At 38.3% G+C, this 16,597-nt stretch overlaps 1 long non-coding RNA gene across 2 annotated transcripts; it reads right to left on the minus strand.

Moving 5' to 3' along the window:
* Window positions 1–4,094: 4,094 nt before the first annotated feature.
* On the minus strand, window positions 4,095–15,645 carry LOC110909552. Of its 2 annotated transcripts, XR_002575441.2 has the most exons (4): window positions 15,433–15,645; window positions 4,811–4,967; window positions 4,593–4,667; window positions 4,095–4,367 (listed from the first exon to the last, which is right to left on the minus strand). It is a non-coding gene; the product is annotated as an uncharacterized LOC110909552 (long non-coding RNA). The 2 variants fall into 2 exon arrangements; XR_002575440.2 differs by lacking the exon at window positions 4,593–4,667 and having other exon boundaries at window positions 15,433–15,643.
* Window positions 15,646–16,597: the final 952 nt, after the last annotated feature.

Raw genomic sequence — 16,597 nt, forward strand, 5'->3', positions numbered from 1 at the left:
CTGCAGTCCCGAGTGGTACGAAAGGGCTCAATCTTAGTTAATCAGTCAAACTTGTTCAGTTCGCACGAAAGTGGCATTTCTCTTTCGTACGAAAGGAGCTTATATTTGTTGTTTTAAAGTTTGATTTGACCGTGTGTTGACTTTTTCAGGTATTCTTTGAGAAGTTCAAATATTGTAATCATGGAGTCGGAGTTTTACAACGAGTTTTATAACACTGTCACAACCACATCAACATCCGCACCAAAGACAGTATCAAATGTTATATCTGAGAGCTTAAGTATTGACAAGGCTTATAGAACTTATCAAAAACCACCAAAGCTAATGAACATGGAAGATTACAATATGTGGTGTGAGCGTTTTCAAAGACAAAGAAAGAAGAACTTGAAAAGAAGCACGTGGAAGAGATCATTGACGTGAACCAAGAAATGACGGCGGAGAATCTAAAGAAGATGGCTGATAAAGCAATGATGGCGAAATTAAACAAGGTAGAAATGCAAACTTAGTCTACCGAGTCAGCAGAAAAGGTTAAGTCAATGGGTAAAAATGATGAAAGTGGTAAGAAATATGAAACTAAAAATGAGGTGTAGTGCAGGAAATGCATGGAAACATGCAGTACCTGTACTGAGAAAGATGAAGTTCTGAAATCCAAAAACATTGAATTCACAAAAATAGATAATCTTTTAAAAGAAAGATGCAAAGAAATTGTTTTGCTAGAAAAGGATCTTAAACTAAAACAAAAACAAATTGAGGATTTGAATGAAAAAATGGTTCTTTTGAAAAACGATTTAAAACAAGGTGAATTTGACAGTGATAAAAAGGATTTCGAAATGAAGAAGCTTAAAGAAAATAATGATATGCTCAGTTTTGACTACAAGAAAATGAAAGAGGTATACGATGAAATGAAAAGAAAAATTAACAAGTCTGAAACACGCGCTCATGATCAATATGACACAAATGAAATGTTAAAGATAACGGCTAAAGATAAGCAATTGAGTATTAACAAATTTCTTGATGACATTGTTAATCTTAAACTACACCTTGAAGAGGCAAAAATTGAAAATGAGTGTGTGAATTTGAAACTGGTTAGTTATTCAACTGTTCGGTATGTCCTTGATCATATCATTCCGAAACCCATCGGAAAGAACAAGAATGGAGAAGATGTTTATAGTCATGGAGGCGGGGTTGGGTATAACCGCGTTCCACCACTTGTGAATAATGATTTTTCAAAGAAACTAGTGGTGGAAAAGGCTTTAAACATTAAGTTGAAAACTGAGCAGGCAAAACAATTTGATGATAAAGAAGCTGACAAATTGCCAGAAAACATTGATTTACTTTTGAAAAAACAGATAAAACCGATGAGGAAGGAATTGAATCGAGGTGGTTAATAAAGTGGTAAACAATGTTTTAGAAAACGAAAATGAATCTGATAATGACTCCACGAAATTCAAAAGTCCAAAAGACAATTTTGAAGATGAAGAATGTTACTTTAACAATTACATTCCAAAATCCCAAAACAACTCAAATGATGAACCTACTCTGGTCATGTACCAAATGTGTGGATCTGATAAGTTGTATTTGAATGAGGAATTTCCGATTCAAAATGTCAACATGGACGAGATCGAAAAAGTTTTTAAACTTGTGGAAGTCGATGTATCAGAGGTGGAAAATTTGTCGAGCTCAAAGAGGTTTTTGAACTTTCAAAAGGGAATAATGGGAAGTTCGAGCAGGGGAGTGGTAAGCAACACCAAAGGAAAAATTTTTCAAAATCTGGGTATGTGAAGAGAACGAACTTTGTGAAAAATTCAAGTTCAAGCTGTGACAAAGAATCTGAAATTTTTCAGCAAACAAACAAAGAATTCTTTGTACAACAGGAAAAACAGAAACAGGCTGGTAGTGTCTCGGACACCCGGACTTGCCTCAAATGCAATGAAATTGGGCATATTGCAAGAAAATGTCCTAAACAAACACCTAGGCCTGTTACTGTTCCAAACAAACAGAAACTAATAGATGAAAAGAAAAAGGGTCCAATGTTTGTTCCAAAAGAGGTGTTAAAGAAACAAAATGAATCTAAAGTCAAATCTCAACCAGTTAAACAAATTTTCAAATCAAAACAAACTGGTAAGACATCGAAACAAAATAAAAAGAAAGATTCAACATCTGGAGAGATTATTAACATAAGTATATCATCAACTTAATTATATTATCAAAACCCACTTCATAGTCTACTTGTTAGTCACTTACAAGAAATCTTACATCAAATATTTCATAATCTACTTGTTAAGCATACATATACACTCAATTTCATCTTTGGATCATAATCCAACAATCTAATTGCAAGTATTCTACTTGTCTCAGGTTATGACTTTCACCAATCTAAGTTTTTAAACATACCTTATGATCCCCTGGTCTAGGTGATCGATAATTCATGTTCATGCACGAATTTTAGACCCGAATTCTCCTTCAGTTTGATGATCTTAGATGAACAAGGGTTTTCCCTTGTTTGCTCCTCCTGGTGATCGACACATACACGCACGCACACACTTAGTGTGCGTGTTGTGTTTTATTTTCCCTTTATTAACCCAAGTTTTCAGTTTTCCCATTTTGGCTCCTCAAGTTTGGGGTTTTATTATCTAATTTCAAGTCACAAACCTTTGTATTTTTAAATCATCAAGTATACTAACTAAGTTAAATATTTATAGTTGTATATATCATGTCACTTATCAAATGAACATAATATTTACCGATAGCCTCGGGCCTTTTATAAACTTTATTCTAAAAACGCATTCATTTATCTTTTATTTAGCATTAGATTTATTTACTTAAATCCTTATGCTCACCGGGTTAGCTTTTACTACTAACGGTATTTTACCCGTTCTTTAATATTAACGTAGTTTAATTACCAAACTCGTTTTTGGGGTGTTACATGTTATCCGTACCGGTGTTCGTTTTTTCCGTTTTCAGTTAATATTAAACATGTGTTGATTCCTATACCGAGGGCTTGGATCGCACTAGTACTATAAGTACTATAACGAGCCTAACCGATACTATTCAAATGCCTGCGATAACGTGACGCCGCAACTCACAGGAAAATAACCTAGTTCATATAAACCAATAGAAAAATACAACTGTTAATGATTGATTTTGTTATTGTATACAATAACTAGTTGATGCCCCGCCCGCGTTGCGGGGCGATGGCCGAATAATTTTCAATCAATTAAAAAAAAACACTATTATAGTTTTGTTAGGAAAAAAACTAAAACGATGACAAGACCGTATTCTGAGCTCATGGCAAAACTGTAGTTTGTGAGGATTAATGAGCGAGTGTTAGGCAGCTCCTTGACAGTTGACATGAAAATTAAATCCAGTTAACAAATTAAAAAAACACTTTTATAGTTTTGCTAAAAAAAACTAAAACGATAGCAATACTGTAATTTGAACTGAGGGCAAAGTTGTATTTGTTTACTTGGGAGAAATCGTAATTTGCCAAAAGTTAAAGTGATGGCAATACTATAAATTCGAACCAGAGACAAAATCGTAATATAACTTTGCACGAAGGACAAAATCATAATTTTAAGCTGGGGACAAAACTATATTTTTAATTTGAACTGGGGCAAAATCAAAATTTTGAACTGAGTGCAAAATTGTAATTTTGAATTGGGGGGCAAAAGCATACTTTTATTTTGAACTGGGCAAAAACATAATTTTAAACTGAATGCAAAATCATAATTTTTGAAACGGGGGAGAAAATGCAAAATCGTCATTTTTAGTTTGGTGCAAAAGCAAAAATTTATTTTGAACTGGGGCCAAAATTGTAGTTGTAATCTGGGGAGAAAAGCAAAATTTTGAACCGAGGGCAAAATCGTAATTTTGAGCGAGGGACAAATACATAATTTTATTTTGATGTGGGGGCGAAAACGTAATTTTATTGTAAATTAAGGACGAAACCGTAATTTTAAAAAGAATATAAAATAATAAAATGGTTGGTCAAATAAGGAAGCGCCACGCAGCTGCATGGCAGTATTCCCCTAACTTCCTTTTGTATATGTAGAAACTAGGTTTTTACCCGGGATTGCTTCCCGGGCTCGAGAAAGTAATTTAGATAAATCATTTGTATATAAATAAAATATAACAAAATACAAATAAAGCGTCATATTACATATTAAACATAAACCGTTTATTAGTGACTTGGTTACAGATCAAACATAGCCCTGAATATATAATCTCTGAGAGTCCATCCTGTAGATATTGACCATGTTTCATGCTAGTTTTAAAATTCTTCACAAGGAACATGAAGGCAAAAAATAACTACCAACAAAATGGCACCAGTTGTGAATGAGCCAAGTAAGAGCATTTCAATTTTAAATTCCCTGCAAATATAAAGAGGTAATAATATTAATGTAGGATTTAATGAAAAATTAAAAAAGATGTTTTGAAAAAGGGCATCTCTAGCATTCTGAACAAATAACGATTCAAGAGCAGTGCCACTAAGGGTCAAAATACAAAAAAATGGTATTTAGGACTAAATCCGTAATGGACACTAAACCACATGACCATCTACATAATTTAAACAAAGGAAGGGTTAAGAAAAATACTAAGCCATCGAATAACCGAAGATAAGAATCAGATGCAATAACTTAACAAACGAAAGCAATAATCCTGATTGAACACTGAAAATAAGATTAAGATGCAGATTAGGATTGATTGACGAAAATAAGAATCGGAAGCAATAATCTGGGTTTAACATTGAAAATCAAACGCAAATAACATGTGGTGGAGTGTGATCAATGTACAACGAGAGAAGAAAACTTACGGTTTCGGAATCTCTAAATCAACCATCACATTACCCAAACTGAAGAAACCCTAAATCAACCATTGATTCAGAGTCTTCAACAGCAAGATCAGTCCCCAAAGAATCATAAAATAAATGAACTCACTCAGGCTTATGATCGCAAGCACGGAAAGCCACCCTACATCACCAGAGAAACTACACAATAAAAAACAATAACATCGACTCTTTTGACACATTAGACAAAAAGTCAAATCAGCCCGTTAATAGTTGTTAATAGCGATGATGAACGCTATAGCGAATAGCGTAGCGCTGAATCATCACTATCTGATGTTTAGCGCTCAATAGCGACAATTAAGGTTTTTTTTTCTTTTTAAATATTAAAAACCAAACTTTTAAGGTAAAAATAACTCAACAGTGGCTTGAAACACTGTTTTAACCCAACAGTGGTTTCAAAGACTGTTTTAACCCAACAGTGGTTTAAAATCTGTTTTAACCCAAGAGTGGTTTCAAACCACTGTTTTAACAACACTGTTTTGACTCAACAGTGTTTTCAAACACTGTTTTTAACCCAACAGTGGCTTGAAACACTGTTTTAACCCAACAGTGGTTTTAAACACTGTTTTAACCAAACAGTGGTTTAAAACTCTGTTTTAACCAAACAATGGTTTAAAACTCTGTTTTAAACCAAAAGTGGTTTCAAACCACTATTTTAACAACACTGTTTTGACTCAACAATGTTTGATTGATCCAACGATAAATTATTCAGCAAATTGGCAGCTTTTGTTGCATAATAAGTAAAGGAAATCCACTTCTTATCATCATTAATTATATTATTATAAACCCTAGAAATGCAAAGAGGTTTGACAAAAACTAAAAATAAACTATATGCTAACAAAGACAACAATGGTATGCTTGAACCACTGTTTGACCAAACTCAAACCACTGTAACGCTGTTTGACCACTGTTTAACCAAAGTCAAACCGCTGTTTGGCCAAAGTCAAACCGCTGTTTGGCCAAAGTCAAACCGCTGTTTGGCCAAAGTCAAACCGCTGTTTGGCCAAAGTCAAACCGCTGTTTGGCCAAAGTCAACCCGTTGTTTGACCAAAGTCAAACTGTGACAACCCGTAACTTCAAGGTACAAACCGTTTGTTTCGTTTTTATAAATCAAATCTTGTGGTCATTTTATTTGATGAATTAACCAAATTCTCACCGTGTTGTACCGACCCGAACCATTTGAACCAAAACACTTGACTCGCGTGTCGATTCAAGCCACTCGCATAGCTCGAAAACTTATGGGGCCCGAACCTTAGCATTGATCACTATTCTTTTTATAAATAATTAACTAATTATTCATTAGTAGGTTTTGTGTAATAACAATAATAATAATAATAATAATAATAATAATAATAATAAAATAAATATAATATAACACATGTCATACATGTTGCTGCACATTTCCACTCCCCACATCTACGTTAATTGGCAGCCCATCATTTGTTCTTGGATTCAGCCCATGATTAATCCCAAAACTGCCCACACCCATTGCCCCTTTATCATCTACGTAACCTACAAGGATCCTAATCATTAGATACCTGTTTCCCCTACATATCGTCCCTCATCTCTCTCTGTCACGCAGCGGCGACCGAGCAACCATCACCCTCTTCCTCTATTTTGTGCGACAGTTGACGTGTAACCATACTCTCAAGAACACCACCGTTATCGGTAAGCCTCGTTCACCTCGTAGCTTAATATATCAACGCGTTACCTCGAATTCAGTCCGAGTTTTGAATCCATATTGACGTGATATCATGCTTGATTGTATATGTTTTGTGAACTTGAACTACTGTATGTAAATCCGTAGGCATGCATATATATATATATATATATATATATATATATATATATATATATATATCTATCCATATTGGGTGGAGTATGAAAGCATGTATGTGAAGTTATGTGTGACGGTTTGGGCATACGTGTGCATGTTTCTTCTTATGAACGATGTTTAGGAATTTTAGTAATTCTTAGTATAAGTGAGTATGGTCATGCTTGATTGAACGTGTACTATATAAAAGAAGTTTTCCAATCTGAATATGCGTAAATATGTAATCGTAACATGAACGGGCACCGTTACGACTAACCGGCTGTAGATTTCGTGAAAGTGTGTAGGTGGCCTGTGTGTTTAGTTTGCATCTGTATATGTTATTCATGCTATTATGAAAGATGATAATTAAAAACCGATGCCGATGATTGCTTGACGTGAAACCGGCTATATGGTTAAGTGGGATAGATGATGTTTGTTAGTTGATAAGAATGATTCATGTTGTATGATTATAAGTGATGAAAACGACTCCCAGTAAATGTTAAACGAACCCGTTCCGGCATGCGACACATGTAGGTTTGATACTAGAAGCTCTGTTAATGGCTGCCTAGAGGAGATGTTGCTGGGTTCCATGAGGGTACAAGTATCTTTGCGTGGAGTACCACTCAGGAAATAATAGTCACATATGATTCGAAAATTTGTTCACCATATTTGTTTTGGGGGGGGGGGGTTCACAGTAATGGTCATGGGGACCACTCACAATTAGAAATAAAAGGTTAAACGTTGACCCCACACAAATTAGTTATCGCACAATACGTAATTAGGCCGATTGACTTATGTGGGCCTCACACGTTACATTCATGTTGGGCCCGTACCTTTGGGCTGCATAGTTCAAGTGGCCGAATTCAAAGATAAATGGGCCGTACAAATCCTACTAATTGGCTTGTTAGTTATAGTACATATTAGATCACCCGCTTTTATTATTGCCACCTAACAATATGATTGGATCACATGATCTGTGTGGGTTGTTTGAAATGCATATATGAATACATGAATATTTGATGAAGTGAGTATATGTATGTCATCATGCTGTGTGTTGATTTCTAGAGATACGCATATGAATACATGAATAATTAATCTGATTAGACGTGGCAATTATAATAGGGCGGGATTGACCAAATTGTTTGACAATTAAGATTACCTACCGAGCAAACCAAGGTGAGTTCATCTTTCTTGAGCATGCGTCCCGGTGGTTGGGACAGTCAGTGGGTATTCCTGGGAGGGATAAGTCTTTTGGGTAAAAACGGGAATGTTGGATAATATACTCTTCCTATCACCTTTAAAGTCCCTCCGTGTTGTTTGGTTACCAGGAAGGTAACATGGTATTAGTTAGTAGCGCTACTTAGGTTTGGCAACCTCACCCCGTTCCTGGGAGGACGGGTGTTGAACTAATGACCTAGTCATGACCAATGCTTTGATAGGAGCATTGGAGAAAGGGCAAAATAATCAGAAGCCGTCTTGTATTGGGGTATTATCAACATTGTTTTCAACATTACTTCGGGAATTAACTTCAATGGATTAACTACATACTTGGTAAACAACGTTTTCGTAAAACTATGAACTCACCAGCGTTGTCTGATACACTTGTTGCATGCTCGCAGGTTGTTAGGTTATACGGATTTGGAACTTGTTGTCTGAAGTAGCTGGTGTGGTCATGGGTCGTGCTGATTGGATACGAATGATGGGTTAATTGATTTCACACATTTAAACTGAAACAGTTAATTATGTTTTCTTTTATTTGCTTCCGCTGAACTTATTGATTTTCGTTTAAACTTGTTGAGGATGTTTTTATTAATAATGGGGATTTTATTTATAACTTGTATGGGTTCAATGTAATTGGTGGCTCGTTATTGGTATGTCACACGCCTAACAGGGACACTCCCTATGTGGTAATTTGGGGGTGTGACAGTTTGGTATCAGAGCCATTGGTTATAGTGAACTTGGTTTTAAAACGTTTTCATAAAACCAGACTATAACCGAACAGTACCGAAATCGACCATGACACTCAGCTCCAGACTGCAAGGTTCGTTTCTCATTTACGATTGCATAGTATATCTAGTGTACACTTATGTATGATATTGCACGTGAATGCACACTTGGCACAACAGCATGAGCCCTTATATTACCAACCCCTGTTATTTGAACTGTTAGTGCGACACTACCCTTCGACTATTGTGATTCTTGATCATATAAAACTTTTCGCATGCTATTTGAATGTGGGGAACCTTTTAGCGCAAGTTAAGAGGCACTGAGATAAGCATGCAAATCGCCTTATTATTATGGGTGCACACATAATAATAACGCGAGGTGCATGCAAGTCCCAGTGAGGCTTAACGAGCGTGGGAAGGGTTCTGCCCTATTGTGTGTAAACTTGGTAGTTTGTAGATTTCAATGTGATACTCGACTTTTACCTCCTTTCAACCCTTAAGATTGTTCCCTTCTCTTATATAGAACCATGAGTGGACGTGGAGGAGGCCGAGGTGGTGGACGTGGTCACATTGCTATGACCCAGGCCGAATTAACCGACTTGATCAACACTCGTGTAGCTGAAGCCCTAGCGGCTTACCAGGCTGGTACGATATGTGCCAATTACCTTATATCCTTGTGTCGTATACTCGAATCTTACCATTGCGTTGTACGTTCTTACGTTTTAGGTCAACCTGCGAATCAAAACAACCCACCTGCTCTACCTGTTTGTACGTTTAAGACCTTCATGGATTGTAAGCCACAGACCTTCAGTGGGACTGAAGGGGCTGTGGGACTCTTGCGTTGGTTCGAGAAGGCTGAATCAGTATTTGCTATGTGCAACTGTCCCGTGGGGGACCGTGTGAAGTATGCTACAGGCACTTTGGAGGATGGTGCCTTAACTTGGTGGAATGCCCAAGTACAAATGTTGGGTATTGAGATGGCGAATGCCACTACCTGGGATGATTTCAAGGAGTTGATGCGAGAGGAGTATTGTCCTCGTGATGAGGTTCAGAAACTGGAGAACGAGTTCTACAATCTGAAAATGGAGGGATCTGAGATTGAAGCATACACTAGGAGGTCTAATGATTTAGCAACTTTGTGCCCTAACATGTCTCGACCTCCACCCCGGCGAATTGAGTTGTATCTCAAGGGCTTAGCACCAGCTGTTAAGGGGTACGTTACTGCTGCAAACTTAGACAATCTGCCCCGTATCGTCCGTTTGGCACATAAGATTACTGACCAAGAGGTCGAACGTGGCAACTTGCCGCCACGTGTTTCTGCTACTACCCCGACTGCTACAGCTACCACACCTGCTAGTGATCACAAGCGAAAATGGAACGATACTGACAAAGCAACCAGTGCCAGCCAATCTCAGAAAAGGGCAGACAACAGCATCCACCGTAGTTTCAGCCAGACATCCTCTGTGAACCAAAATCAGAGCAACAATTCAAATCAGGGTTCATACGCGGGAAAGCTACCAAAGTGTGATAAGTGTATGTTCCACCATCGCGGACCGTGCACCCGAGTATGTCATAGGTGCAACAAGGTGGGCCATATGGCCAAAGATTGTAGGGTCTGGCTCCCAAAGCCGCCGCAGCAGCAGCCACAGCAACAGTCTCAACAGATTCGGGGAAATCAAAAGGGGTGCTTTCAGTGTGGTGATGAGGGTCATTTTAAGAGGGATTGCCCTCAGCTTAATCAGAATGCTGGCAACAACAACAATATTGGGAGCGACAACAATGGGAAAAATGGTGGGAACGGAGCACGTGGAAGAGTATTTACTATTGGCACTGGGGGAAACTCGCAATGATGGCAATGTTGAGACCGGTACGTCTTCTTGGAATGATCTTTTTCTGCTTCTGTTTTATTTGACTCTTGTTTCGATTGGAGTTATGTGCCTTAGGGTTCAGTCTTCAGTTAGGACTGACTCCCACCCCTCTAGTAAAATAAGCATGTAGTAAAATTAGCTGATAGTACATCGATAGAAGCTTCTCATGTTCTTTGTTTGTAAACTTGATCTCCTGGGTCAAGTGTTCGACATTGACCCACTTCCCGATATTCTTGTAAGTTTTGACGTAGTCGTTGAGCGAAAATTCTCTGTAAAGAGAAAAGTCATGTGTATCCCTCTCCCTAGTGGAGAATCGTTATCAATTCAAGATCATCGTAGTGGTGCCATTGTTGGCATCGTCTTAGTCATGAAAGCCCAGAAGTGTCTACTGAAGGGCTACCCTGCTATTCTAGCACTCGTCACCAATTCGCAACCTGAAGAAGGGAAGATCGAGGATCTTCCAGTTGTTCGTGAATTTTCTGACATGTTTTCTGAAGAGTTACCTTGTTTACCTCCACACCGTCAGGTGGAATTTCAGATTAATCTTATGCAATTTCAGATTCCTTCTGGGGTACAGCAATCCCTTGGATTCACTGGATACTATCACAGATTCATCACAGGATTTTCGAAGATTGCGCAACCTTAACCTCGTTAGCACAACGGGGAGCGGTGAACTCATCGGAACCAAAGTAGCTGGACGTCTTCTCAGCTTTTGAAACTCAACCCTGCAACGAATTGAACATCACTTCTATCCGAAGGTACCGATGATCTGGCAGTATACCGTGATGGTTCGAATCAGAGTCCGAGTTACACATCGACGCAGCATAAGAAGGAGATGACCCACGTGGTGGACTTACAGGAAGAACTGAGTCACGACCTACGGTGGAAGCCATGATCTTTGGATTTAAGTTGGAGGCGTTACTTGGACGGTACCAAATGAACTACCTAGACCGATCACAAGGGCCTCCTGTATACCCTTGTTTCGAAGGAGCTAAGCATGTAACGACATCGCTGGATGGAGCTACTAGATGAATACGATCGTGAAACCTGGACGTGCACGAGCTTTGCAGCTTGCTATCCACTCTAACATACTTGATCAGACTCGCCTTGTTCAAACCGAAGAACTGAAGGAAGAAAGTTCTCAAGATTAACCCATGCAGGGTATGGGGAAGCAACCTTTGGCAGGTCGGACGATATTTGCTACTTCATGGAACGAATATGGACTTCACCATACAACAACCTTAAGGAACTGGTGCAGGCGAAGCACACGGACCGCGATATACTAAGCATCTGGGTTTTGATAAGAGATATTAGGATCTATAAACCCTGTACTGGTGGTCGGGCATGAAGGCCCGCCTGGCAATGTATGTGAATGACGATTGACTTGTGGGAGAGTCGAAGTGAAGTATTAGCAATCAGAAACACATGGATTTTGCCACTAGTCTACTTACAACTTAAAACGGAAACATTATCATCTGGGTGATCGTTGATGGACTCACGTTGCTAGCACATTTTCTTACAATCAATGAAATGACGAATCTTCACAGCCTTTGAATATTCCTCTGAGAGAGGCGACTATAGGGCACGAGGTGCCAACTCCTGATATCTCTGAATTTGATCTATGCATGATCAGTGTCAGGCAATACACAACACCCTGGGAGGATGTGGGATGCTTGGGAAGCGTGGCAAGCTTAACTGACGTCTGATGAAACACGTGCGATACCTTTACCGGAGGAATTTATCGAACACATGGACCAGGAAGTCAAGGTTCCTTAACTTTTTTTCCTAACGACCAATCTAATTCTGTTACCACTAATGAATTTCGGGACGAAATTCCTTTTCAAGTTGGGGATGATGTGACACCCCGAGAAAAACCAAGAAACCACGCAACTTAACTAGCTTCCTCAGTAACTACGTGCTAAATTTCGGGACGAAATTTCTTTCAAGTTGGGGATGATGTGACAACCCGTAACTTCAAGGTACAAACCGTTTGTTTCGTTTTTATAAATCAAATCTTGTGGTCATTTTATTTGATGAATTAACCAAATTCTCACCGTGTTGTACCGACCCGAACCATTTGAACCAAAACACTTGACTCGCGTGTCGATTCAAGCCACTCGCATAGCTCGAAAACTTATGGGGCCCGAACCTTAGCATTGATCACTATTCTTTTTATAAATAATTAACTAATTATTCATTAGTAGGTTTTGTGTAATAATAATAATAATAATAATAATAAAATAAATATAATATAACACATGTCATACATGTTGCTGCACATTTCCACTCCCCACATCTACGTTAATTGGCAGCCCATCATTTGTTCTTGGATTCAGCCCATGATTAATCCCAAAACTGCCCACACCCATTGCCCCTTTATCATCTACGTAACCTACAAGGATCCTAATCATTAGATACCTGTTTCCCCTACATATCGTCCCTCATCTCTCTCTGTCACGCAGCGGCGACCGAGCAACCATCACCCTCTTCCTCTATTTTGTGCGACAGTTGACGTGTAACCATACTCTCAAGAACACCACCGTTATCGGTAAGCCTCGTTCACCTCGTAGCTTAATATATCAACGCGTTACCTCGAATTCAGTCCGAGTTTTGAATCCATATTGACGTGATATCATGCTTGATTGTATATGCTTTGTGAACTTGAACTACTGTATGTAAATCCGTAGGCATGCATATATATATATATATATATATATATATATATATATCTATCCATATTGGGTGGAGTATGAAAGCATGTATGTGAAGTTATGTGTGACGGTTTGGGCATACGTGTGCATGTTTCTTCTTATGAACGATGTTTAGGAATTTTAGTAATTCTTAGTATAAGTGAGTATGGTCATGCTTGATTGAACGTGTACTATATAAAAGAAGTTTTCCAATCTGAATATGCGTAAATATGTAATCGTAACATGAACGGGCACCGTTACGACTAACCGGCTGTAGATTTCGTGAAAGTGTGTAGGTGGCCTGTGTGTTTAGTTTGCATCTGTATATGTTATTCATGCTATTATGAAAGATGATAATTAAAAACCGATGCCGATGATTGCTTGACGTGAAACCGGCTATATGGTTAAGTGGGATAGATGATGTTTGTTAGTTGATAAGAATGATTCATGTTGTATGATTATAAGTGATGAAAACGACTCCCAGTAAATGTTAAACGAACCCGTTCCAGCATGCGACACATGTAGGTTTGATACTAGAAGCTCTGTTAATGGCTGCCTAGAGGAGATGTTGCTGGGTTCCATGAGGGTACAAGTATCTTTGCGTGGAGTACCACTCAGGAAATAATAGTCACATATGATTCGAAAATCTGTTCACCATATTTGTTTTGGGGGGGGGGGTTTCACAGTAATGGTCATGGGGACCACTCACAATTAGAAATAAAAGGTTAAACGTTGACCCCACACAAATTAGTTATCGCACAATACGTAATTAGGCCGATTGACTTATGTGGGCCTCACACGTTACATTCATGTTGGGCCCGTACCTTTGGGCTGCATAGTTCAAGTGGCCGAATTCAAAGATAAATGGGCCGTACAAATCCTACTAATTGGCTTGTTAGTTATAGTACATATTAGATCACCCGCTTTTATTATTGCCACCTAACAATATGATTGGATCACATGATCTGTGTGGGTTGTTTGAAATGCATATATGAATACATGAATATTTGATGAAGTGAGTATATGTATGTCATCATGCTGTGTGTTGATTTCTAGAGATACGCATATGAATACATGAATAATTAATCTGATTAGACGTGGCAATTATAATAGGGCGGGATTGACCAAATTGTTTGACAATTAAGATTACCTACCGAGCAAACCAAGGTGAGTTCATCTTTCTTGAGCATGCGTCCCGGTGGTTGGGACAGTCAGTGGGTATTCCTGGGAGGGATAAGTCTTTTGGGTAAAAACGGGAATGTTGGATAATATACTCTTCCTATCACCTTTAAAGTCCCTCCGTGTTGTTTGGTTACCAGGAAGGTAACATGGTATTAGTTAGTAGCGCTACTTAGGTTTGGCAACCTCACCCCGTTCCTGGGAGGACGGGTGTTGAACTAATGACCTAGTCATGACCAATGCTTTGATAGGAGCATTGGAGAAAGGGCAAAATAATCAGAAGCCGTCTTGTATTGGGGTATTATCAACATTGTTTTCAACATTACTTCGGGAATTAACTTCAATGGATTAACTACATACTTGGTAAACAACGTTTTCGTAAAACTATGAACTCACCAGCGTTGTCTGATACACTTGTTGCATGCTCGCAGGTTGTTAGGTTATACGGATTTGGAACTTGCTGTCTGAAGTAGCTGGTGTGGTCATGGGTCGTGCTGATTGGATACGAATGATGGGTTAATTGATTTCACACATTTAAACTGAAACAGTTAATTATGTTTTCTTTTATTTGCTTCCGCTGAACTTATTGATTTTCGTTTAAACTTGTTGAGCATGTTTTTATTAATAATGGGGATTTTATTTATAACTTGTATGGGTTCAATGTAATTGGTGGCTCGTTATTGGTATGTCACACGCCTAACAGGGACACTCCCTATGTGGTAATTTGGGGGTGTGACACAAACAACTCAGCAATTTGCTCAAATTTAACATTTACCAACACGCGCGTAGCCACAGTGGTTTCAAACACTATTTTAAACCAACAGTGGTTTCAAACACTGTTAACCCAAAAGTGGTTTCAAAACACTATTTTAACAACATTGTTTTAATCCAACAATGGTTTCAAACATTGTTTTATCCCAAAAGTGGTTTCAACACACTGTTTTAACCCAAAACAGTGGTTCCACTTTTTCTTCAAAAACAGTGTTTTAACCCAACAGTGGTTTCAAACATCTGTTGACTTATCAACCACCATTGAAGATGGTTTTATTATGCAGGACTTTATAAAAGAATCAAAATACATTAAAGAGCGTACCTGACTAGGAATTTCATCAACAGAAGAAATGCCAAACAGTTTACTCATTGTATCAGGATCCGTTGTGCTTCCGATATATATTGCCTCACTACCACCGCACCATTCAGCCTATACAAAATTATGATAATAGATTCAGGGCTCGACATAAAAATTCAAACATATCTACAACATAAGGGATCCATTTCATAATATTTCTAGTCTAATGGGCTATACCATAGGTCATAGGGAAGGTGTGCACCAAATACATTTAGGTTGGGCCACAAGAAGCATGGAAATTACCTTGAAGCAAGGGTAGTTGAAATTGGTATATCTAATGATCATTGAAATGAATGCAATTAAATTTAATAAAAAAATCAGAGTAATAATTCCACAATTTAAGTTGCTAGTACCTCTAGTTCATGAAACTTGTCATGAATTTTCAACTGATTTTGAAGCTTCTTTTGCTTTAATCTGCTTTCTTTAACCATACAGAGACGACATGTTCTGAGTTCCAGCTGTATTTTGCTCTAAAATGGATTCTATCAAGAGCACTTGAAGCTTGTTTAGTAAGCTCATCAGCCTCGATTAATGTTGGAAATTTTGCGGCCCCTTGCTCAGAATTTATCATTTTTTTAGCCTAAATCTGATTATATACAAATATAAATCATTAAAAGAACATTAATAAGAACATTAACCGATTATGGATGATGATGAAAGGCATGCAGATCATCAACCCGTTTGAAATAAGCCGAATAAAACTAAAGATAAAACCGACTGATGTGCACAAAATGCAACATATAAATTACATCAATTGTGGCATAAAACTAACCCTTTTTTAGTACTAATGTTGGAAAAAGTGTGTTTTTGTGTTCCTTTTGTATTTTCAGGTTTAAATGAGCTCAAATGAACAAAAGAAGCAAAAAGGCAACTAAATCTAACATGAATACAAGAAAAGGAACAAACGTGGCATGCCCGGCCTCCCCGACAGCATCTTCCCAAGCAAAACAACAGAACAGAAGGCTGAACACACCCCGTGCTCAATGAGCACGGGGGCGTGCCCAAGTGTCAGCAGAAAAGACAAAGATGTAGAAGCTTCTATCGCCCACCACGGGGTCGTGCTCAGCGGACACGGGGCCGTGGTCAACTCTAAGATTCGCAGAATCTAGGGAAATCTTGATAGTACAGA

Source organism: Helianthus annuus, chromosome 15 (genome assembly GCF_002127325.2).
Source record: "Helianthus annuus cultivar XRQ/B chromosome 15, HanXRQr2.0-SUNRISE, whole genome shotgun sequence".
Classification (NCBI taxonomy): Eukaryota; Viridiplantae; Streptophyta; class Magnoliopsida; order Asterales; family Asteraceae; genus Helianthus; species Helianthus annuus.